The 27,228-nt window shown below is 36.6% G+C and overlaps 1 non-coding gene and 1 pseudogene across 1 annotated transcript; both read right to left on the bottom strand.

Annotated features, from left to right (window-relative positions):
* Window positions 1-15,454: 15,454 nt before the first annotated feature.
* LOC148548291 (protein FAR-RED ELONGATED HYPOCOTYL 3-like) lies at window positions 15,455-17,011 on the bottom strand (annotated as a pseudogene).
* A 3,244-nt stretch (window positions 17,012-20,255) lies between these two features.
* LOC148548290 (small nucleolar RNA R71) lies at window positions 20,256-20,359 on the bottom strand. The gene has a single exon (XR_015898930.1). It is a non-coding gene; the product is annotated as a small nucleolar RNA R71 (small nucleolar RNA).
* Window positions 20,360-27,228: the final 6,869 nt, after the last annotated feature.

The raw sequence follows: 27,228 nt of genomic DNA, 5'->3' as shown, positions 1-27,228 counted from the left end.
GGGTCTGGTTGAGTGTCAGGGAAGAGAGATGTATGATTTGAGAAATTGATGAGCTAAGGAGTTCAAAATGGAACTTAAGAAAATGATGACTGTTGTGGCGAGTATGAGTGGGAGTGTGCTATGAGGAGTGGCCTCTGATTTTGATTACGTGATTATTTTATGCTTTGCTATCCGTTGTAGGGGCTGTGGCAGTATCCCGCCTACGTTCGGATGAGAGGCCTAAAACTAAACTTCTCACTCATATTGATTGCTCCAGAGGAAGGTGGTAGGGCACGCTCCCTCGGAATGTTTCCCTCTGAAATAAGAAGGTGGTAGGGCACGCTCCCTCGGAATTTTCCTCCTGAGCATGGGTTTCTCTCTGATTGCAAGGTAGTAGGGCACTAACCCACGGAATCATGCGACAACCAGAGGATGGTGGTAGGGCATGCTCCCTCGGAATATTTCCCTCTGAAAGGAGAAGGTGGTAGGGCACTCTCCCTCGGAATTTTCCTCTTTATGCGCAATAGAGAGACTAATCTGGGAGTTGTCGACCGGATTTGCTGTCGAGTTTGGCACGATAACCGACTTGTGATATCACAACCAAATAGTGGTAGACATTCATCGTGTGTATCTTCTATATACTTGCTTGCTTTGTTTACTTGAGTTTGCCTAATTTTATAACATGCTTACTTGCTTCTTGAATTACTTGCTATAAATGAATTCTATCTGTGTTTTACTTGTCTGCATTACTTGTGATTGTCTGATGATAGGAGATTAGGTAGGGGTGGCGATGGGATCGCACGGAGGTTAGGCTAGTGAGAGCTGTGGGATACAGCGGTGTGATTAGCATTAGTTAGAAACCCCCTAAGTTTAGATGACCCGATTTATGGTTTAAGTCCTTTATTTATTTATTGATGTTAAGTTTGAATATCCGTATGTGATGTGAAGTTCTAGGATTGCCTTCGGCGTCCCGGAGCCTTACATCTTACATCATTGGGCACTGTTACCATACTGAGAACCTCCGATTCTCATACCATATTTCTGTTGTGTTTTTCAGATGCAGGTCGCAACCCACCTCAGTGAGTTGTTTGGTTGGTGACCGAAGCGGAGGATCCGGATACCTTTTGAGTCTCTTTGATTTGTTTTGTTTATTTATATATATCTCTCACTTTTGTATTTTTATTTGTCCTAGAGGCTTGTATTAGAGAGAGAACAAAACTTGTATAAGCCATTTTAAACTTCAGTTCCTCCTTATCTGTATATTTGGCTAGCCGGCTTAAACTCCGCGAGCCATGGCTAGTTTCCTATGATATTACACTATTATACCATTATTTTGTTTATATCACATCTATTCCTTGTGCTTAAGTTAGACGCTTCATTAGTTCATTTTGTGCTTTTAAATCCTGTTTTTGAACTTTATCCTTCATCAGGCTTCTAGATAATATTATTCCTTCTATATATCATATGTATGAGATTAGAACTGTCATAATCCTTGATTAATCTTTGTTTTACGACGCGAGGTAAAGCTTAGGCTAATTGGGGTGTTACAGATTTTTTCACTCCTTCTCTTACTCTCTGCGACACCATTTCTGGAAAGAAGTAGAAACTAGTGATGGATTAGCTCTACTTTAAATCAATGGCTTAAAGTGTTACTTGGAGCCAAAGCACCTTATCAAAGGTGTGGATTTGGGATTGTCACTGAGAAGACATCTTTTTGATGCTCTGTGGACCTCGGTCAAAGCAAATGAATCAGTTTCAAAATTTCTAATTTTGGGAATGATTGAAGAAAAAGGAGGCACGATTTTTGAGATCTCAAAGTCCAAGGAGTTGACTGGAGAGAAACCCTATCTGGCTCTCAGCACAAGGTACAAAAAGAAAATTTCTTCTCTGTTTTGGAGAAGGAGAAAGAACCAGAATCTGAGTTGCATTGAGAGCATTCCCTGTAAGTGCTCAACGCTTTGGACTGTGTTACTACATCAAAGAAACATACTGCTAAAATGAAGAACTATCATAGAGAAGTTATGAAATTGGTTCATCTGATAGCTGAAAGGCTGTGATCAACATCTCCTTCATGGTTTATTGTTCCATTATTCTATTTCAATGTTTATCTTTCTCTGTTTTCTCTTGAGTGGAAAAAGGCATAAATGTGAGGCATTTGAAAAAGCCAAATAGAGAGAAAAGGCAAAGAGAGGAACTTGGAGAGAAAAGCCAAAGTTGATTTCAGATTTCTATTTGTTTGTATTTTAATTTTGCATTTTGTATCTGATGTATCCCTTGCTAAGTTGGGTAAGCACTTAGTGTATTGAGAGTCTAGGATGTTGCCTAGCCAAATCAAGTTTATGTTGAAGTTTGGTTTGTCCCAGATAGGATTATGTTGAGTCATAGGGAATTGATGTTTGTAACACTTGAAAGTATAGTGAAAATTCCACCAACGTTGTGGTGGAGACTAGAAGTAGGTTGCATTGCACAGAGCGATTGAACCAGAATATATGCTAGTGCCATTTTCTTCTTTTCTGCACTATTTTGTCTCTCTGCGACTTATGAGACAAAACTAAATTGTCTCCTGTACAATCCTTCACGCAGACAAACAGAAACAAATTTTCATTTCTTGGTTTTAAGGGTTAATCAATCAACTTAAAAGAAGGCCATAGATTCAACACCCCCTCCTTCTCTAAGCCATCAAGGACCTTCATATATGTATGACAAAAGTAGAGAAAACACACTAACACAAAAATTTTATTCCTTTACTTCTACATACACAAATATATGTGAGCATAATTTTTGGAGAAGAATTTTACAGTGTGCAAAGAGTTATGAAGGTGTTTTTTTAATTTAGATCATATACCCATATGTCAAAAAATTGACAGTAATTATTGGTCTTGATGTGGATAAACATAGCGCATTCGTATCATCAAAAGAGAAAATTATTTTTTACTAGCATATTCAGGTATTTGAATTTGATCTATATTATTCGAATAAAATTTAAGTACAAAACAGATCTTTAAGATTACTTTACTACTTCCGTTTCATATTATGAACACATAGTAATCCTACACTACAATTTGGTCGTGTTCAAACTTTAGGTCCCTCGTTTAATATGTAAAGAAAAAGTATAGGTAATTAACTCTACCTACAACTAACTTGAACAACTTTTTAAAAAATATGATTTTGGAATTCCAAAAACTAGGATTAGGTTCAAAAACATAAGCCACAAAAAATTAACTCCTACCGTGACCTCCGATTCCAATTACTCACTCAGCTGCGACTTCCTCTGCGTTCGCCCCCTCCATCGCATCTCTCGGCGGTGTTGGCCACTCATCATCCAACCTTGGTCACGAGTTAAGCCCGACATTCCATTTTTCCTCAGTGCTACTGACCAGCGCCGCACATAAACCTCCTTTGTGAACGCAGTACCACCACTGCATGCACGCAGCGCCCTCCTTCTACACACCACAACCTCTTTCCGCCTTACACACTCCCATTGCGAATGCCGCAACTTCCATTGTGAACACAACAACCTCCATCGAAAACGCCACTCGTCTGCCACTTTGTCGCCTGTCGTCGCGTTGCCCAGTCACGCACTAGTCGCCACCCACGGTCTCCTTTTTGTTTTCTACTAGGTTTTGAATGATATTTTTAATTAATTTTAGATGTTTCTCATGATAATTTAAATTTATGTTTTCTCTAAAGAGAAAATTCGAAAAAAAGGCCCAATTCCTTTTTTTTTCTTTGTTAATGAACTTCCTTTTTTTTATTAGTTAATTGTAGTTGACTGCATCCTTAATTAGTTACTTAATAGGATTGATATATAAAATAGATAAGGTTTGCATAAAAAAGAGTCTTCCATAGTAAAATGTCATTTCTTCTATTACTCGTTTATTTGATTATGACCGTAAAAAAGTGTGTGGAGTGTGATTTGCAAAAAAAAAAATAAATAAATAAACTTTTAAAAGTTTTACATTTAAAATCATTCTTATATAAAGTTTTTAGTGTAAAATTTTTAAAAAGATATATATAAAAAATTACTTTTCTAACCCCATGTCTCTTATGACTTATGAGGCAAATCAGGGCAAATTTGAAGTGATAGATAGGAACCCTCCCCAAGAAAAAAAAAAAAAAAAAAGGAAAAACCTTTAGTGAGTTTACAGTTGGGTTCAGATTTCATATGGAACATTTTGAAATGCCTAAGATTATACTTATAAAAGGAAAACTTTCTAACACCGTAACACAAAATCTAGAGAACTTCACGAACAACATAAAATTATCTAGTGGAAAAATGAGAACCAGCAAATTAAAGATGATGAATGGAAATATGGACGGACTCATTATTGTGATCTTGAGCGATGATTCGTAATTTATTTTTTAATTATTCTTTTAATATTAAAATAGATAAAAATTAAAATATATATTTTATTTTTTGAAAATATCAAAAGATAAAAAAATTTAAAATTTTATTATTTAAAAATTAAAAAATATTAAAAGATAAGAGAATGAATTAATACAACTTCTACTAATTTTTTATATTACCTTAACCTTTTGGTGAGTTAGTACAAAGGTCAAGCAATCTTTGTTGACGAAATCAATCAAATGTTGATTATTATTTGGAAAATTTTACTATGCTGAAGAAGGATTCATTTCTCAGGTGCTGAAGCATCCGTGTCAAATTAGGAGGATGTACGCGTATATTTTGCAGTATAAAAGTGACTTTAAATTTTGATAAGTGACAAATAATAGCTGCATAAATTGGATCCACAATAGCAGGCTTTGTCTAATAATTAACCTTAGAAAAATTATAATCATCTAATTAAGACATTAAAAAATTGTAGGTATAACATAATTTTTTAATGTTAACATAACCTTTTGGGTAATTTACGCAAGTAAATTGTTTGATCCCCAATATTACGCAAATACATTATTTCAGTTTTTAATACGCAAATGCATTGTTTCTACATACAGTCTACGATAACAATTGTTGTACGTGTAGTTAATTTGGGCCACATATAGTGAAAAAAAGTGTAGAATGGACTAAGAAATTAAAATTTTGAAAAAGTATGTAATGAGGTCCAAAATAAAAAGAGAAAAATTGAAAAAAAAATTAGAAAAGGTTCTCTGTCAGGAAAAAAAAAGAGAGAAACAAAAAGTTTATATTGATTTAGATCTATTATGGTAAATATCCACCATACAAGAAAGGTCAATGCTACTCAATATGCATGACACCCATTAATTATTTTCAACGTTCTATAATATTAGTGAAGTCCACCTGGTTATTTATAACGATTTTTATTTTATATTAGAGAGTGTATATAAAATGTTTGTTATGATGTGATAAATTTAATTTGTTACGACAGTAGAGTTGTTAAATTTGTGTAACAAACTTAAGTTAAAGATTAAAATTTTATAATTATATGATTTAAGATAGTGTAAAGTTAAATTTAGATTGTATGATAACTTAATATTTTGTTGAATGGTTTAAAATGTTCGTTTTAGTTATCTTAGATAATTTTTTAAGTTTAAGTTTATGGTAAAGGATGTAATGAGTAGTTGTTTGGATTTAGAACTTTATTATCATGATTGAGGATTTAAAATTGTGGTAGTTTAATTCATGGTTTATGGGTTATTGTATAGGATTTAAAGTGATAGCATTTATTGTTTTGATAGAAATGTAGGGTTTAGACATGTAGGGTCTAGGGTTTATATTTAAGGTTGATGATCTAGAAATTATAGTTGTGAATTTATGGTTTTTTGTTTTTTAAGATTTAGGGTTTACATGTTTGTTTGTGGGGTTGACGTATATACATCCCAAACAAAAAAACTATATATGTGAGAAACTAGTTTGGCAAATTCTAGATAAAAGGTGTGTTTAAGTTTCTTGAACGCATTTTTTTGTGTTTTTTAAGTTTTTCTGGTTTGACGAAGATGTGATTTTTCATCCTAAAGGTTTGTTTATTGAAGCAAGAAGTTATAGGTTCTGCGTTCACTTAATGTGTGTTTATATATTTGATTTTTTTGGTCGTAGTTGGTTCCAATAGTTTTTTCTATAAGACTTTTCATATTTGTTTCAAGTCATTTCATGTATTTCAAATTTTTTTACATTGTTATTGTTGTTTTTGATGTTATGATATTTTTTGTTGAATGTCTTATTGTAATTTTATTATAATATGAATTGTTAATCATGTTAAAAAGGACAAAGGAAATAAAAAAGTTATGAAACATAAGAGTAATAAGTAACAAAAATTTGTCGTGAAAAAACAAAATTAAGAAAAATGATAATTGGGAATACCAAAAAAACTAAAGAATATTTTTTTATTTGACATTGTAATATTTATCATTAGAAATCTTGTGCATGGTTTACTATTCTAATGTTTTGTAATATATACTATTGTAGGTATTAAAAATGATAAATTAAATAAAAAATTAAGCATAAATAATAATGGAAGCATAATTAGTAAAAAGTTAAAATTTACTAATAAGATTATTGAGAGTACTTAAAAAAAGTACTAAAATATGTTATTTTAAATGTTATTTTTAATGTAGTAAATGAAAATTATTTTATTATAATCTAAGTACTTAAAAAATGGTCAATTTTTATATGTTATTGTAAATTAATCAATAAATATGAACTTTTATTATAATAATAAAAAATTATTGCATTCTAAAATAGATAGTAATAAAAAAATATTATATAAAAACATATTAAAAAAGGTACAAAAAAAGATTAAATATAATTAAAAAGATGACATAATAATTTAATATAAAATTTTTTTAATAATTATCTATCTAGAGTGATTTTAAGTAATATTATCCAAACAATATTCATTTTAACAATTATGAATTTTAGCATAGAATAGCCAAACATAAATTTATGTATATGTGTTTATTGTATATTTTTATGTATAATGTTTAGTAATTATTGTGTTGGAAGTAATAATTAAGTGTTGTAAATTAGTTGTAGGTAGAATAATATTTTTCGTCTATGTACATGATATATTAATGACAATTCGTGTTTTGTATTTTTTTAATGTACAACTCTTCTACAGAACAATAATTACATAGAATTATGCTATGTGTACATTGAAATCAGCTATGTGAATAAGATACATGTTATAATATAAATACACGTTAAAACTAAATTAAATCACACATATATTTATACGCAAATACATTGGTGACTAATTTTAGTGGCTGATTTGGTACGCAAATAGTATTTTTGAATTAAATAAGATGAACTTAAGTTTGTTTGAATAAAATAGTCTTGAAAAGTTATTATTATTATTATTATTATTATTATTATCATTATTATTATTATTATTATTATTATTATTATTATTATTATTATTATTATTATTAATTGGTAATATTAGTATAAAAAATATATTGATTATTATAATAAATTTAATTATTCTTAATATTTTAAGTAGTTACAAAATATGTAATGTAAATTTTTTAATAAATTTCAAAGTCAATAATTAGATATTAAGAATAATTAGAACTTAGTACGCTAAAGGTAAGTATATTATTACTATTACTATCACATAATGTAAAATATTTTATGTTTTTTTGAAAATATTTAATATAAATTTTTTATATATTTTGTGATTAATGAAAAAAGAATAAAAACAAATAATTTATATTTTAATAATAATAAATATATTTTATACAACTATCTAGACTACTAGATAATAATATTAATAATAATATAAAGTTTGTATTACTATTAATGTAAAAAATTTTAAATTAATCATGAAATGTAATAAAAAACTTCTAATTAAATAGTTTTATAACAAGTGAAAAAATAAAAAATATTTAAAATATGACCATAACAATAAGTATGTATTGTGTATGATTTTTCTTTTTTTAACCACTAAAATAATTATCACTAATTTATATATAAAGGTGATGACTAAAATGTATTTTAATAATATAAGAGATATAACGTTAAATGAAATTGCTTAGTGGAGTCTGCAAAAATTAATTTATTGCTAATTTGAAATAAGGTTAGTATTATTTCTCCTGGTTAGCCATTGGCACGTGATCGATGGGATTAGTTGCTACAGGATAGATTCTAAAGCTGGCTGATATATACATCTGGTCACTTTAGGAATTTCTAAGAGGTCTAGTGAGTTCTACCTAATATCTTGGGGAGTTGTGCGTGAGAAATTTAAATTAAATATAATATAGTAGTGTAAGAAGGAAAATATTAAATGCCAATGCAGGTTACTGGTGAGGAATTTAATATTAAGTATTATTTAATTACCATTACAATTTTGTCTCATGTTACATGGATTGAATGATGCCCCTTGCTGCAAATGAAAAGCATGCATTATTCCCTCCCTATATAAAATGCGTGCATGGAACTCATTTTTGAAGAGCTAGAGTGAAAAAGAGTTGCACTCATGGAGAATGGGAGGAAACGCTTCTATGTTGTGAAGAGGGGCTGCCGGCCAGGTATCTACACCAAGTAGGAAGACGCACAGCTTCAAGTGGAGGGGTTTAGCGACAACGAACACAAAAGTTTTTGTTACAAGAGTGATGCGGAGGATTGGCTTGGTCAGATCTAAGAAGATCTGAATGATGAAGAGCACAGGCCACATCGTCCAGAGTTGGGGCTAGATGGTTTGGTTGTTCCACTTCAAAGTCTGAAAATGGCCGAGGCGTTGTTGATAGGTGGTGTTGATAGTTGCGACTCTTGGGCGTCCAATTCGGAGACTGGTAAGTTGGTGCGTTTATGTTCTTTCATGTTTACATGGCCTGATCTTGATGGCGTTGTTAAGCATTATTCAAATTTTGGAGTGTAGAGCTTGATGTCATGCCAGAGTTAGATCGAACAGAGTTTGTTTACATCGAGGGCATGGCACAAATGCTCATTTGAACATGTGGCCAACTTCAAGTTAGGCCTCCTATCTTTCTGAAGTGTGATAATGTCATGAGGCAGGGAAGGTGCCTTGCTTCTTTTAGTGTTGTAGTTCATCAGCCATACAAGGGTGCAAGAATTATTGCCAACGAACGATTGTCGATTACAGAAAGCCGAGGTAGAGAAGACATTGCTTTTGTGGCCCTTGAGCCATTGTTGTCAGAAACGCAATTGAAGATCTTTGACTTTAACTATCAAGTTGTTCTTAGGTCCCAACAACGGGTGCATCAGTTGCGGCGTGAAGCTAACATGCCCTTGTCGAAATTGTTGATGGTCCTTGAAAAGGAGAATGCAGAGCTGAGGCAAATGGTAGCCATGTATGGTGATATGTATCGGCATTAGGATATATTGTTTAGTGTTGAAGCATGGGGGAAGGTATATTTGTGTGTGGTTTAGGGTTCGCATTTAGTTTTTTCCCATAATGAATGATGTTCTCATGTTCGGTTAATACAGTGTTTGGGTCAGTTGAAGGATCTAATGTGAACTAAGTTGTGTTTTAAAACGATGATTCAATGCTGCATCATGAGGTAATGACAATTCTTAATTACTAGGTTCGGCTGTTTCTGATTAAAGTCTAGTGTCACAGTGTAAGCATATCGCATATTCCGATCCTTGGGCAGAGTTTATTACTGTAAGTTAAGAGGAGAATACAATACTATGAATATATTTTTATGGTCAAATTCAGAAGAGGAATGCTACCTAATCTATTCATTCAATGGTCCATATGGATTTAGAGTTCATGAACACAAAGAAAACGTTGCTGGGAATGTGATGATGATTGGAATAAAAGTAAATTGATTGCTTTTATATTTTGGGCTTCTAGTTTGTTCAAATTAAGATCTTTATTTACTATAACCAATCTTCTAAATTATTCTAGCTTGTTGCAGATGCAATAATAGGAAATTTATATTACTAAGTCAAATTTTTCTATTCGATTTATATCTATATAAAGACAATGATAAATCAAATTTGTATGCTTTGAGTATTACAAGTCTATAAAAAAATTGTTTTTTATAAAGTTTAAATATGTTATTATGTAATATGTTCGTAACGAGTACACCATAAATTTTTATCGTACTCATAATACCGTTGAAGCAAGTATTAAATCTTATAAAATTATTTACAAGAATTACAAACATTGTGTATGGTAACAAAATTTAAAACATCATAACAATGTTTCCTTTTAAAATTGAATTGTTAAATTTTAGTTGAACTAGTTAGAAAATAAAGAATTGTCAAACATTTTTTGTGTTCGATAAGCCATTAATAAATTTGAACATATAGTTTATTGAAAAATTTACATAACTATTATGACAATACACAAAAAAAATTAAAAATTTGATCTCTACTTTTTTTTCATGCTTTGATAATATTTTTAGTTTTTGACATAAATAATATTGTCAAAAAATAAATTTAGCAAAAAACTATTAAATTTTAAAAGTAGTGAAATATCAATGTGCCAATTGTACCTGTTTAAAAACTGTTAGAAAAATTAGTGTGTATAATATTTTTTGATAATACATCTCTAAAAATTAGAGGAGTTTAGTTGTCTTTTCCATCATACCAAATCGCCGTTACCCTACAAGCCACTCCTATTAAGCTTGTGGCTCATTTTCCCATTACATGTCTTATCATTGGTTGCTTCTTATGATAATAAAAAATGAGCTGTAACCCAGCACATTGTGAAAAGTGTTGGCTTTGTATATGTTGATGATTTTTGTTTATTGTTACTGAAACTAATAAAATTATTTATTTTTTACAACTTTAAACTACCACGGAGAAGTATACATGACTGCTATATGGTTTAAGAATGAATGACCATTTGTATCCATAAAAGATGATAACGCTGACATATGTACCCATGATAGATCGAAACTGATCTTGTACCCACAAGAATTGCCTTCCGTGTGACAAAAATACTCTATTTTGGTTAAGTGGGAGAGTTGGGATTTGGGAAGGAAAGCGCAGGGATGAAGCAATAGTGCCAAGTAACGGAAGAGCAGTAGTGGCGGCAGAGGAGGAGGAAGCTGCCATCATGAAAGAGGAATAGGTGGTTGAAATTAGAAAGAGAATTGAAGAGGGATAGGGATTTGGAGGGTTAGGGTGCCACGTAGGTTCGGATAATAACGAAGCAAGCACTTAACCAAAATAGGGTTTTTTGTCACAGGGAGGGCAACTCTCGTGGGTACAAGATCAGTTTTGATCTATTATGGGTACATATGTCAGTATTATCATCTTTTATGGGTACAAATGGTCATTTATTCATGGTTTAATAGTAGGCTAACAACTGATACGACCTTTATAAAAAGAGAAGCCCACCTCATACTATTTTATTAAAGTGTTAGTGTCATTATCTCTTGTATTTCCGCACTAGAGAAAAATTGAAACGTCGTTCTCAACTCCAATGGAGCACCCCCCACAATGTGTGGAAAAGGTGATGGAGAAATTGAAGGCAAAAACAGTCGAAGATGTTGATGTCAATGCCTCTACAACCAGGTATGATACCTATTTATTTTCACATTCTTCTTGTCCTGTTGTATTAATATGGTCTAAATAAAAGTACTAGTTTTATGGTTTTGCATCTTATTCGGTTGCAGCGATGTTCTGAAAGGGACTGACGGGCTCGACAGAAGCATCGTGGAAGACCATTTCCTCTGCGTGCTAGACAAGATCGAGGAGGTAAATATGGGATTATTTTTAAAGACGTTTAGCCTTTGTAGAGAATGTGCTCACTTTTTTTAGAATAAAAAAAACATAATGTTAACCTCTTAGAATATTTTGCCGCAGCACATTCTCAGTGATAACGAGACCACGAAGGCCATCTTGAAGAGTCAATGTGAGCAAATAAGAATGCTGGCCGAGATTATGGCAGATCATGGGAGGGCTATTTAGGCTCTTATCAAGGTGGTTACCACCTCCGCTGAGACAACAGCTTTGGCGGCAAAACCAACACCCACTATTGTGGCCCTCAACAAGGGTCAGACCTCGAAGCCAATGAAAGAAAACAACGACGCTAAGGAGTCGGGAACACACAAGCGCCACCCTGATATGACGTCATCCAAGGAAAAGGCAAAACCATCTTTGTCGCGTCAATAACGGAGTAAGAAAAAGGCTTCTGCAGAGGGTTCAAAGTCCCCAGCCTTAAAGGTACTTCAATAGCCTTTAGTGTGTATATTTTGTTCTGGGTTATCAATGTGTCAACTTGTTTTCATGAGATGTAAGCCTGTATCTCGTCTTTTGTGGCTAGCGGAAGTTAACATATGATGAGCATGAGCCCTCCTCCCATGTTGGCAACAACATCAGACAGACTACACCTGGGTCGCCATTCACATACCACACCCACGGTCCTACTCATGTAGCTGAAGAGATGCCTCAGGTGATGTTTGAAACCTATTAAACACTTCTCATGCAACCCGTGACTTTTTACGTAGAAATTTATACTTGTTGACCATGTCATATTTTTTTTTCGGTTGACTAGTGCTTGGATCTGGTCTTCTGGCCACCCAACGGAATGAACTTTAGAGGGTTGGAGTTCGCCATTGCGGCGTACATCTTCTCCAGAGGCCTAGATGAACGGCAAAATGTCGAATGCCTTTTTTCAGGGTTTTGTACACATTGTTGTTCATTTTGAGGTTATGGTCTTTTATATATTTTTTGTGAATCATATTCTCAGTGAGATCCTTGTTAGCAACGACCATTCAAGAGGGGATCGAAAGGTCTTGTGGAGCCTGTCCCTTGGAGCTTAGGTTTACGATGATGTATGGTCTATATGTGTTTTTCTTCTTTCCTAATGTAATTGTGTTTGTTATATTTTGGATGTTGCATTCACGGAACAGAAGTATAGTTATGTGTGACCCCTTGTTAGGTGATTAATCTGGTCGCTTCGATGCTTACTCATGAAAACAACTGTAAGAGGTGGTTTCTACCCACAACCTTTGCGGTAACCATCTTTAGTGTAAAGAAAATGATATTTTGACCATGATGGACCATGGCTACGCTCAATTCACCTACCTTTTTCTTTTGATTATAACGGCAAATTGCTCCCAGTCCTGTGAACCATATCATCGATACATTCGAGTTCATTCGAACTCGATTTATGGGATTCGCCGATGAGTTAATGCGGGTATGCCCATCAACAATTATCATACATAACTGTAAGCCTATCGCTAATATACGTAAAGAGACCATCACTATTAATTGGCTTCATTCACTCTTCTCTATTCATTGGTAGATATATGTTCCTTTGCATCGGGAGGGTCATTGGTACTTAATGATAGTGGACCTAGTCTACTGCAGGTTGTTGTATCTTGATTCTGCAAAAAGCACCCTAGATCATGATGCAAGGATTGCACAAATGAAATACGTGATAATTTTAACTATCATGGTGGATGCTTCATCCATTAAATCAAAACCGTGGATATTGTGTCATTTAATTAATTTGCTCATTCATTTGCAGGCTTTCTTCATAGAGACTATGTTGGAGGACAATCACTTTTGGTGGAAACCTGAGCACCTAAAACTGCATCCGTCGACGTACGATGTAGAAGAGCCAACTGTGGGACAGTAGAACTGCAGTAGTAATGATTGCGGTGTGTGGGTTGTTCAATGGATGATGCAGTCGTGGTTGTATCGTGACTTCATACTAGAGGTAACTATGCTAAACTTCAATGCTTCTTCTGTGTCTATTGTTAAAGTAGAAAGTTATTTACTACACCAGTAAAACATGATTTTTATGAAACAGGATGTCAATGACCAAACTAGGATGCGGTTGGCTCTAGACTTGATGATGGGGCGTCATAATCCAATAGCTCGTACAATATCTCGCAAGGCAATGGCGCATTGAGATCGTATAATGAACCACTCTAGTAGGAAGCAGAAAGACGATGAGGAAGAATCTGCTAAGACACCCTCACCCAGCCAAAGCCTCACTATCTAGTCCTAAAGATCACACTGTACCCAGGGAGTAGAAACTCTTTTGTATTAATTTCTGTCTATTACTATATGGGTTGTATTTTTATATATTCTAGTCCCTGGGTCTAGTGTTCTGTGTCTAATGTAGCGGTATAACATTCACAGGCATTAATAGGTGTAACTATGTGTTTTGGTTATGCCTTATTTAGTTATAGTGTGGTTAATTATATGTACAGCAAACATTGCCTGCCTTATTTAGGTAGATATAATTTAAATTAATGATTTATAAAATTTTATGTATTCATATTATTGTACTCATATGATTAATTATATTTATTCGATTTAAAAAAAATAACGGTTGTTAATTTTTAACTAATAAATAAATACATTTATACTATTTTTAAATTAAAATATTTTAAATAAATGTACTCTTATTATTTTAATTTTTTAATAATAAACATATTCGTATTATTTTAAATAAAAATTAAAATTAATATGAGTAGGTTTATTTAAAATTAAAAATTTTTATATTTTAAAAAATCATACTCTTATTATTTTAAATTTTTTAAAATTTAAATAAACGTACTCATATTATTTTAAATAAGCATATTCTTTTAATTTGAAAATAATATGAATGTATTTAAATAAATATACGCATATTCTTTTATTGTGAAACATGAGAAAGAACTCTTTTAGTCAGAAATGTAGAGACACGCGAAGAATTAGAGTAGATACGAGTTTTTGAATGAGCCATTATTTTTAGCTATATCAATCTCTTACCTTCTTATGAGTAGTTAATTTTAAATGATACAATTTTATTCCATGCTATTTTACATAATTAAATGAAAATTTTGAGTGATTAATTTTACGTTGCCTTTTATATTAGTGAACAATCTTTTGAAATTTTATGGGTTCAATTTTATTGTATCACAATTAACCCAGCATATTAAAAATGTTATGCAAGTGCATTGACAAATAGATGACATAATTTGTGCTACATAGTGTTAAGGTAAGATTAATGTCCAATGTTATGCAAGTGCTTCGACACAGACACAACATAATAATGACAAAATATATAAAAGGTAAAATTAGTATCCACATGCTAAAAGCTTGCCCCAGTCCACATAAGGTCCTAAACGCATATACCATGGCTCAGCAAGGTAAGTGTCCTAACCACCATCCTATATACCCTTATTTCTGATGTCTATGTTGGAACCTGACTGAACTTGGCAGAATAACTCCATCACCTATAGCAACAACAACAACAATCAAATTCAACTTAGGTGCAGTAATATGGGAACATAAGTCAAACTCAATAAATCAGGCACAATATGCAGCAACCTAAACAACTCAATTCAAGCTCAATATAATCCAAACCCATCTATTAACCTAACCTCTTGCTCCCAATCCGTTTTGGGTGGTGTCTCGAATTTCTTTTCACCTGAATAGAGGTCATAGTTGCTTGAGGCCACGGTTTAAAGGTCTACAACGTCTACAGTCTTCCGCCTTTTACATGCAAGTGTGATGCCTTCACCGCCTCGCGCCTAAACTCAAAAACTAACATTAGTGGCACCAAATAAAAACCACAATACCAGAAGTGTCAGCCACAATTGAATTGAAATGTGATGAAATAAGTAAGTCACCGAACAATATCTAATTATATTTTGCACGGGTAAGTACAACAACATTTAGCTCAAGATGTGTTACAACTACATGTACCTCCGTTTGCGAAGGATCGACACAATTGTTCTCTGCTCGAGGGTTCTTTCTGGTCATTCTTTCGGGACATTTCCTCTTTTTGTGCCCAGTACGCTTGCAACAGGTGCAATGCCTACCCTTCCCATGCACAGTCTTTGCTATCTTTGATGCTCCTTTTGATTTCGCAACCTCTGGGTCCTTAACAACACCCTTCACATCCTTTATCCCATCTTTTGAAGTGCGAAACTTACAATCTGCCTCAAGGATTTTACACAGGCTAACTATTCCATCCATTGCCTTGCGAAACATCGCTAAGTTATGTGCCCCAAGGAAAAACAGCCACTATGATGCAGAATATAGTGCACCATGGCATAGTAAGTAACCCCTCTCGCCAATTCTCAACATATTTGTCCGGAGATTTTGCATCCAATCTCCATCGCTTCAGAACTAAGGGTTCTGAAATTTTTACAAGGTGCTCAGCTTTCATCACGAAGAACATATGCCTACAAGGATACCCATTTTTTCGCCAAATGTTACACAGGCATTCTAGTTTCCCCGACGCCCTACCAAAACATGCCATTATGTGCATGTTCGGTTTCCTATACTCCTCTAAAGTTTACACCATGGTGTTGAGGCACCTCCTTTTCCTCACTAGATTAACAGCTCCAGCCTTTTCTATTTCCTTCTTCACATTCAAAAACACTTCCTTGTATACACCCTTGCAGCAGCAGACTCGATTGATTTGAGACAAGTGGTCATCACAGGCACAGTGTGTATGAAGTTGAATTGGAGGAGAATTTTCTTGTTTCTGTATTCGCGTACTACTAGTTCCAAGTTCTGGATCATCTCAAGTATACTGTGGGTTGACTTGGAGAACTTGTTGACGAATGCATTAATCCCCTCATAGCGTGATGTCGTTCAAAATCCCGCACAAAACTTGTCGTACAGGTACGTATTTGCCCACATTTTTCTCTTCTCATGCATTTGGTTGGCCTACAAACTATCCTTCAGCCCAAACTCCTCAAGCGCATCCTCCCAATCCGCCTCAAATTCGGCAATCTCCATCTCTGAGTACAGCCACCGCTTGAACAAGACCTTCAAATTCTCGTCCTTCACATTGGAGGTAACATTCCTCTCCACATGCTATGCGCACAACCGATGTGTCGCTTCAGGTAAAACTTCCTTGACAGCCTTAATTATTGCTTTATCTCCGTCTGTTACAACTACCAATGGCTTCTTCCAACACATCATCTCTAAAAGATTCTCTAACATCCAACGATACGAGGAAACACTTTCATCTATCAACAACCTAAACCCAAAAAATATCGTTTCCTTGTGGTCATTTACACCAGAAAAAATAACAATGGGCCTCTTATACTTGTTTTTCCTGTAAGTAGAATCGAAGGCTAACACATCGTTGAAGTATTGGTAGTCTGATCGGCTTGGACCATCAGTCCATATCAAATTCTCCAGCCTTTCCTCGGCAATGATGCTGTACCTTGCAACTGACATCGGGTCCGAACCAGCTTTTCCTTCAAGATATACTAGGGCTGCATTTGCATTTTGATGCTAGGGCGTCTTGGCCAGTTTCACTGACCTTTTCTTTACTATTTTTAGGTTAGTTTCATGCATTTCTTTAGGAAATAAGCTAGTTTTAGGTAAATATTCACTTATGCCTTGACTCAAGCATACATTGTGCATTTTACATGATTTCATGAGGATTTTGCATAAGTTTAGTGACAAATATTATGTTGCATTACTCATGACTTGGACTAGAGCTTTGATGCACTTTGTTGCTTGATTTCAGGACCAAAAAGAAGCAAGAAAAGGGGAGGTAACTTGCAAGATTAATGAGAAAAGTGATTGCCAATAACACTCTCAAAAAAGCCATCAATGCCCACGTTAGAGAGTCACGTTAACCAAGTTAACGTGAACTCTAACATGGAGAAGAGAAGTTGAGCCAATGTTAGTGACACTGAACATTGTCACTAACGTTGGCAATTACTCATAAGTGGCCACGTTAGAAGCCACGTTAACCTAGTTAACGTGGCCTCTAACGTTAAAGGGGGGAAGAGAAGCCAACGTTAGTGACACTCAACATTGTCACTAACGTTGGCCTATGGTGCAAAGTACGACGTTAACTCCCACGTTAACTTGGTTAACGTGGGAACTAACGTAGAGGATGAAGAGTTGTCGACAAAGTTAGTGACACTCAACATTGTCACTAACGTTGAAGTAACCACACAACCCCCAAGAGTCATGTTAACTTCCACGTTAACTTGGTTAACGAGGAAGCTAACGATGAGAAATGAAGGATGAGCCAACGTTAGTGACACTCAACATTGTCACTAACGTTGGGATGGCTAAAAGATGGCCACGTTAGAAGCCACGTTAACCTAGTTAACATGGACTCCAACGTGAGACCTAGGGGCACATTGGAACGTTAGTGACAATGTTGAATGTCACTAACGTTCTCGAAGGATGGCAAAGGCCACGTTAGAAGCCATGTTAACCTAGTTAACGTGAGCTTTAACGTGAAGCAAGAAGGGGCACATTGGAACGTTAGTGACAATGTTGAGTGTCACTAACGTTCTCGAAGGTTGACAAGGCAACGTTAAAAGCCACGTTAACCTAGTTAACGTGGGTTTTAACGTGAGGCAAAAGGGGTGTATTGGAACGTTAGTGACAATGTTAAGTGTCACTAACGTTCCCGAACTTGGACTTTCACTAAATGATTAACACTCCTTACGCCCTGAGCTTAAGTGTCTGCCCACTCCGCACTTTCTCTCTGCAAGTAAAGCCAAGCCCAAATAAAGAAAGGAACTGCTTCAAACTCAAGATCCAAAGGCCCAAGACTTGAAGAGTGAACTAGAAGCTGAGAAGAGTAGTATATATAGGAGTAGCTTTGAATTGTAAAGGAGTTCTGAAGGCTGAAGAACCACTCTCTATATTTTACTTTCTTTGCAATTTCTAGTTTTATGATGTATTCTCCATCTTTGTTTTCATCTTCAAGAGCTATGAACAACTAAACCCCTTTCATTGGGTTAGGGAGCTCTGTTGTAATTTGATGGATCAATACTAATCTTCATTGTTCTTCTTCTATCTTTCCTCTTGATTTTACTTGAAAGCTTTCGATCTTCATCCAATTGAGTAGTTATCTTGGAAGAGAAGCTATTCAAACTTGGATCTCTTTTGAACCTTGGAAGAGGAATGAAGAGATCAAGCTAGAAATGCTTTCTCATGCTGGACCAAATTGGGTTTGGATGGGTATGTGACTGTAACCCTCTCAATACTTGGTTTGGGAAATGCATGTGGTATAATCAGTGACCATACTTCATCTCTTCTCATGAGCAATTGACCAAGGAATTGGCTGTTGATCAAGATTTGAGAGATTGAATTGCAAGGAATTGCAATTCAATCACTTAAGATTGCCAAGGAGATCAATGAGTGCATTGATTGAGGAAGAGATGAAAATAAACTTGATCCGGAGAATTGCAACATCTCCTAAGCCCAATGAACTCCCCATCTCTACTCTTACCCATTCTCTTTAATTTCTGCGATTTACTTTTATGAGCAAATCCCCCATTCCCATTTACAATTCTGCAATTTATTTTCAGTCATTTACTTCCAGTTCTTTAATTCTAGCATTTACTTTTCTGTTATTTACATTCCCGCCATTTTATTTTCTGCAACTCTCAACCCAAATTCTGGACTCGCTCAACTAGAACATTCTTCTAATTAAAGTTGCTTGATCAATCAATCCCTGTGGGATTCGACCTCACTCTATTGTGAATTTTTACTTGACGACAACTTCGGTACACTTGCCGAAGGAAGATTTGTTGAGAGACAAGTTTTCCCTGCATCAAGTTTATGGCGCCGTTGCCAGGGATTGATTGTGCATCAACAATGATTAGATTGGAAGATCACTAGATTGAGCATTTTATTTTTTGAATTTCATTTTTCTGTTTGAGTGATTTACTTTTTGTTTTAGCTAAACTTCTTCCCTTCTCCATCTACTCTTTTGTTTTTCTTTATTATTTTCAATTATGTTTGCTAACCCACTAACTGTTTGATATACTGCATCACCCACAACTAACAATAACTCTGACACAAATACTGTCTGCACTTATTTTCTCTGCTTGTACTTGTTGGTTGTATGACAGGGAGAAGAAGCGGGGCTTCAACTTCCTTTGATTCTGAACCAGAGAGAACCTTCCTTAGACGAAGGAGGGAGGCAAAAGGAAAACGAGTAGTTGGTGCTGAAGAAGAGGAGGAACAGTTTGAGGAATCCTTTGAACCAAACATGGAAGAAAACATGGAAAATCATCATGAAGAAGAGACTCACAACCATGGTAGAGGAGGTGGAGCAAATCATGCTGGGGAGGATAGAAGAGTTTTGGGCTCTTACATTAATCCAAACCCAGGCAATTGTGGAAGTAGCATCCAAAAGCCAACAATCCATGCCAACAACTTTGAACTTAAACCACAGCTCATCACCCTTGTTCAGAACAACTGTTCGTTTGGAAGAGGTGTTCAAGAAGATCCCAACCAACATTTGACCACCTTCCTGAGAATATGTGATACAGTGAAATCTAATGGTGTTCATCCTGACGCCTATAGATTGCTCTTATTTCCCTTCTCACTTAGAGACAAGGCAGCCAAGTGGCTGGAATCCTTCCCAAGGGAGAGCTTGACAACTTGGGAGGATGTGGTGAACAAATTCTTAGCAAGATTCTGCCCTCCTCAACGAATCAATAGGCTGAGAGCTGAGGTTCAAACCTTCAGGCAACAGGATGGTGAGACTCTGTATGAAGCATGGGAGAGGTTCAAAGACTTAACAAGGAGGTGTCCACCTAACATGTTCAACGAATGGGTCCAGCTGCACATTTTCTATGAAGGGCTCTCTTATGAGTCAAAGAAGGCAGTAGACCATTCATCTGGAGGGTCCTTGAATAAGAAGAAGACCATTGAGGAAGCCATAGATGTTATTGAAACAGTAGCAGAAAACGACTACTTCTATGCTTCCGAAAGAGGGAACACAAGAGGAGTGATGGAGCTAAACAATGTAGACGCTCTGTTGGCCCAAAACAAGCTCATTACCCAGCAGCTGGCTGACCTCACCAAGAAGATGGAGATGAACCAAGTAGCAGCAATCTCCACTTCATCAACAACACAAGAAGGAGTAAACCAAGAAGCAGAAGGGAGTCAGGAGCAAGCCAACTACATTGGGAATTCACCAAGGAAAAACTATGATCCATACTCCAAGACTTACAACCCTGGATGGAGAAATCACCCGAACTTTGGGTGGGGAAGTGAGCAAGATCAAAACCAAGACCAGAGACGTTACAACTCCAACAACAATGCAGCTCACCAACAATTCACCCAGAGGACATCTCAACACCCCCACAATAACACTTCTCCACATACTTATCAAAACCAAAACAGCACATCTGCTCCGAACCACTCATCAATTGATGACAGGCTCTCTAAGATTGAAGCCTTACTTGAAGGAATATGCCAAGAGATTCAAGAAAATAAGGTGTTCAAAGAGGAGGTGCGAGCCAATATTAAGAACCAGGGAGAAACCATTAGGAAGATGAAATTCCAGGTGGGATATTTAGCTGAGAAGATTCCCAAACCTACTGATAGCTTCCCAAGTGACACTGAGAAAAACCCCAAGGGAGAAGCAAAGAAAGTAAGATGGGAAGATTGCAAAATGGTCACTACAAGCGATCAAGAGATTGAAGACAAGCAAGGCAAAATGTGCAAACAACCTGAAGACAACTCAACAAAGGAGGAGGATAGAGATCACAAAGAATCAGAAATCTCACAACAAGAGCTGCTGAAGCTCTATGCACCATTCCCTCAACTGCTCAATGGTGCTGTGGGAAAAAGAATATACTCAAGGTTCCTAGACTTGTTTGCATCTCTGCATGTGAACATACCATTCATCAAGGCAATTCAACAAATGCTTGCATTCATCAAGTATATGAAGGAACTTCTTCCCAGGAAAAGCTCACTCAAGGGAGGGCAGACTATAGTGATGAACAAGGAATGTAGTGCCCTTATTCAACCTGAGTTGCCTACAAAAAGAAGAGACCCAGGAAGTTTTCATATCCCTTGTGCCATAGGTGAAAATATGTTCGACAGAGCACTATGTGATTTAGGGGCCAGCATCAACTTACTGCCCTTATCCCTGGTGAAGAGGCTGCAGATCAATGAGATAATGCCTACAGATGTCATTATCAGACTGGCTGACAAAACTCAAAAGCAAGCAATAGGAGTGGTGGAAAATGTGTTGCTAAAGGTTGGGAAGTACTTTCTCCCAACAGACTTTGTCATTCTGGACATGGAAGAAAGTCACACTCACCCAATCATATTGGGAAGACCATTTCTAGCTACGGCCAGAGCACTTATCGATGTAGAGAAAGGGGAGCTAATATTGAGAATCCATGATGAACGACTCAGCTTCAATGTTTTCAAACTCTCACAAGAAACAGATCAAGAGGACAAGGAACTAAGCACAAATGATAATGAGACATTGAAGGAGGAAACAAGCACTGAAGCACAGCCAGTTCGTTCTGAGACCCCCTTAACTGACAAACAAGGAAAACAGCAATTGCCACAGCTCAAGGAAAAGTTGGAGGAACCCAAACCTCCAGAGGCAGGTGAAGACATCATCACAACTCCTTGGAGAAAAGAGGTCACCAAGGGGAAGGCAACCTCAAAAGAAACAAAGAGGAAGGTACCAAGGAGATGGAGGAACAAGAAGATCCCTACGGAAGACTTCTCTCCAGGGGATAGAGTTGTATCAGCTTACTTCCCAGATATTCCCCCTAATCTCCCTACTGTGCCATCTCAATTACCTAAGGTCTTCACTATCAACAGAGTTCTTTCCCTGAAACATGTGGAGATCATTGATCCAACCAATGGATACAAGTCCACAGCAAGAGGGGAGGACTTTAAGCACTACCAACCACCGTGATAAAAGAAAAACGTCAAGCTAGTGACGCTAAAGAAGCGCTTCATGGGAGGCAACCCATGTTTTATATGCTTTCAGATGATAATGAATAAGTCAATCTTTATGATTTCAACCCAAACTTGAAAAACACTTGGTGAAGTCTTTATCATGCAGTATATAGTGAAGAACAAGTTTGGTGTTCAAAGCAAACCAAGATGCATGCTAGTCTTGGAAGCTTTGAACAAAACTTTTCATCACATTGCTTCAAACTAAGTTTGGTGTCACACCATGGTGCCACCAAAATGCATATAAGGACCCACCCATAGTTAGTTAGTTAGTTGGAATTCATAAACAAATAATCAAATCCTTTCTTTCATTTTTTCTAGCCGTAGATTTTTTTTATGATATTAATTTTCTTGTTTCAAATCTTTATAGAAAAGGAAAAGAAGCATAAAAAGGGATTGATTGGACAATTAAATGGGGGAGATTTCGCCACTTAATGAAGAGCACTACACACATGTCTCAAGAGGAAACGCATGGGGAAACGCTGCCATGCAACATTGGAGAAAGAAAACCCTTGAAGACCGAACCAATCACTCTCATTAAAGTGATGATCCTTGTCTTTCCTTCATATACAACCCCATCCGTCTATCTAGTAAACATTCATGCAATCCACACCCTTCACTCACTCATCATTTTCTTATATAAGTGAACCTTAGTGCATGCTCACTCCTCACATCCAAATCCCCACTCTCCATACTTCTATTGGCACACTAAACTCTTCATCACAAATTGCCTTAACCAACCCACTCTTCATCTATCCGAAGCCCCAAATCCCCTCAAACAACAATTCAAGTCATGGCATCATCAAGCTCAAAGAGGCAAAAGAGGAAGGGGCCTATGGAGAGTGCTCCTTTTGATGACAAGAGATTCAAGACTGCCTTTCATGAGCATGAATTTGAGCGGATAAGTGCCAGAAGGATATTTCCAGAATTAATCTTCCAAATCAATGCCAATGAATCACCACAGATTTGGAGAAAAATCGAATAGAGGGGGTGGCAATTGCTCACCAGTCCAGAGGGGAAGATCGATAGAAACCTCGTCAAAGAATTCTATGCAAATGCAGTTAGAGAGGATAAGAGCAAAGCCCCAACCTTCAAAAGCTATGTGAGAGGAAGGAAGGTGGACTTCAGCCCAAGTGCCATAACAAGAGCTCTTCACTTGAAATCACCTCATTTTGATGAGGAGAGTTATCAGGCAAGGATAAGTAGAAGCCCCGATAAGGATGAGCTCTCAAAAATAGCATCAGATATCTGTGTCATAGCCGCTGACTGGGAGAGGTATTCAGATGGGAGACCAAAATTCATAAAAAGGGGAGACCTTCACCCTGAAGCCAAAGGGTGGTTCAAGCTAGTAAGGAGGTCTATTCTCCCAGCTGCAAACAACTCGGAGGTGAATCTCGAGAGAGCAACAATGTTGCATTGTATACTCAAGGGAGGAGAAATCAAAGTTCATGAGATCATAGCTCAAGAAATTAGAAAGATGGCAGAGAAAAGCGACTCAAGAGGAACATTAGGTTACCCCAGCACCATTTACCGAATATGCAAGAAAGCTAGAGTGGTTTTTGAAGATGAGGACCCCGTTTGGATACAGGAAGGCATTCCAATAACGGTCCGAAGGATGAATGCTGCAGCACTCCCCCTGCCTCAACGGAAGCAAAGAAAGAGGACAGCTCCTCAAGTAGTTAAAGGACAAGTCTTAGAGGGACAAGCACCACAGACCTTGGACATGCACCAATTACAGGAAGCCATTGATGGCTTATCTAGACAATATTTGGAAAGCCAAGGAGCATAGAAAGAGCTTCAACTACAGATGATGGGGCAGCAAGATGAGTGGCAAAGGCAAATGATGGAACAGCAACTAAGCCAAGGACAACAATAGGGAGAAGAATTCAACAGGATGGAACAAAGGCAAAACGAGCAACAAGAATCCACCCAGAGGCTAATCAACATCCAAGCACATCAAGGGGCACACATACATGAGATGCATCGAAGACAAATAGAACAGGCAGAACTATTGGACGAGCAAAGGGCATTCACAGAAGGAGTTTACATGAGTCAAACAGGACATCAGATAAATACTCAAGCCAGGCTCGGCTACTTAGTGGGACAGCTGCCAATATTGCATCCAGGAATAGTCAAGTATGATGAAATGAAGGATGAATTAGCATGAAAGGAAAGACAAAGGGTGGAAGAGAGTCATGAGTCAGTGAGGAAGGCACTTGAGGATTGGAAGCAAGCAAGATTGGCACGGATGCGAGGAAATGCAAGAGGAAACAAGGAGGACAAGCAAGGAAAAGAGCGTGGACACCCACAACAGTAAAAGGTGGTGGAGTTCCTTCTTTGTTCCATCTTTCTCTGTGTTTTAAATAAGGAAGATCTTGTATGAAATAGAACTTGCTTCCATGTTATGTTTAAACCTTTTTCAAATCATGTTATTTTTAGTTTTTGGTATTGAAGAGAGTCTATGTGCACTGGTTTTTATGTCACTGCATCATTACTTCCCTTTGTTGTAAGCTTGTCCCTTTTTAAATCAAATTGAAGAAGAGAAGGATTATGTTTTTAAAAGACCGGAGTGGAGTTCATATTGTGGAAGTGCATTCATGAATCTTTGGGGTAGTCATAAGTTAGCTAAGTTGGTTCAACCACAAGGTTAGGAGGACAACTATCTATCCTGAATACTTGACTTTGGATATACCCATGAGACTGAGCATATGACAAGATCCTAATAAGAGAAAAGGGAAAGAATAATGGAAGTGAAAAAAAAAAAACAAAAGAAAAAGTGTAAGCAATAAGGCTAGGCATCAATGGTTTTAAGCTTGAGGCAAGTGTCTGTGGTGCTCCTGTGTGAGGGATCTACTTGGATGAATAAGCTCTTAGGGGTGCCTTATCACTTGGTAACTTGGGTTAAATAACTCGGGATTATCAGCTGAAAGTCCACTATCAAGAGTAACCTTCACTACAGAACACTTAGTAACCCAAAGAGGTGCTGGACACCAAGGTCTCAAGAAAAGAAAATAAATAAACTAAATGCCTGTAGTGTGTATGTATGGGGGATAGGCTTGAGGGAGTAAGTCCTTAGGGGTGTCTCAACACCTAGCACCTTGAACCAACTGGTTCGGGTGTGTTGGCTGAAAACTTATCTTAAAGAGTTGCCCCCTTATAGAGCATCTAGCCTAAATAACACAAACAACCCTTGTAATAACAATAAAAGGATCAATGAATAAAAGTCTCATGGGATATGAACAAAGTGGGTGTTTTAGGACAGAATAAAGGTCTGAAAGCCAGTAATGGAATGAACCTAAGTTGTTATGCATGAAACCACCATAAAATTAGTAATATGACTTTCACAAGGATGACTCATTCCTCTGGATATTCCATTCATCATTCTCTTGTTCCAGTACTTGCTTAGGGACAAGCAAGCTTTAAGTTTGGTGTTGTGATGCCAGGGCATCTTGGCCAGTTTCACTGACCTTTTCTTCACTGTTTTTAGGTTAGTTTCATGCATTTCTTTAGGAAATAAGCTAGTTTTGGGTAAATATTCACTTATGCCTTGATTCAAGCATACATTGTGCATTTTACATGATTTCATGAGGATTTTGCATAAGTTTAGTGACAAATATTCTGTTGCATTACTCATGACTTGGACTAGAGCTTTGATGCACTTTGTTGCTTGATTTCAGGACCAAAAAGAAGCAAGAAAAGGGGAGGTAACTTGCAAGATTAATGAGAAAAGTGATTGCCAATAACACTCTCAAAAAAGCCATCAATGCCCACGTTAGAGAGTCACGTTAACCAAGTTAACGTGAACTCTAACGTGGAGAAGAGAAGTTGAGCCAACGTTAGTGACACTCAACATTGTCACTAACGTTGGCAATTACTCATAAGTGGCCACGTTAGAAGCCACGTTAACCTAGTTAACGTGGCCTCTAACATTAAAGGGGGGAAGAGAAGCCAACGTTAGTGACATTCAACATTGTCACTAACGTTGGCCTATGGTGCAAAGTACCACGTTAACTCCCACGTTAACTTGGTTAACGTGGGAACTAACGTAGAGGATGAAGAGTTGTCGACAACGTTAGTGACACTCAACATTGTCACTAACGTTGAAGCAACCACACAACCCCCAAGAGTCACGTTAACTTCCACGTTAACTTGGTTAACGTGGAAGCTAACGATGAGAAATGAAGGATGAGCCAACGTTAGTGACACTCAACATTGTCACTAACGTTGGGATGGCTAAAAGATGGCCACGTTAGAAGCCACGTTAACCTAGTTAACGTGGACTCCAACGTGAGACCTAGGGGCACATTGGAACGTTAGTGACAATGTTGAATGTCACTAACATTCTCGAAGGATGGCAAAGGCCACGTTAGAAGCCACGTTAACCTAGTTAACGTGAGCTTTAACGTGAAGCAAGAAGGGGCACACTGGAACGTTAGTGACAATGTTGAGTGTCACTAACGTTCTCGAAGGTTGACAAGGCAACGTTAAAAGCCACGTTAACCTAGTTAACGTGGGTTTTAACGTGAGGCAAAAGGGGTGTATTGGAACGTTAGTGACAATGTTAAGTGTCACTAACGTTCCCGAACTTGGACTTTCACTAAATGATTAACACTCCTTACGCCCTGAGCTTAAGTCTCTGCCCACTCCGCACTTTCTCTCTGCAAGTAAAGCCAAGCCTAAATAAAGAAAGGAACTGCTTCAAA

This window comes from Arachis ipaensis, chromosome B8, assembly GCF_059453495.1.
Source record: "Arachis ipaensis isolate K30076 ecotype BB chromosome B8, ASM5945349v1, whole genome shotgun sequence".
Classification (NCBI taxonomy): domain Eukaryota; kingdom Viridiplantae; phylum Streptophyta; class Magnoliopsida; order Fabales; family Fabaceae; genus Arachis; species Arachis ipaensis.
This window is presented reverse-complemented; position numbering and strand designations above follow the sequence as displayed.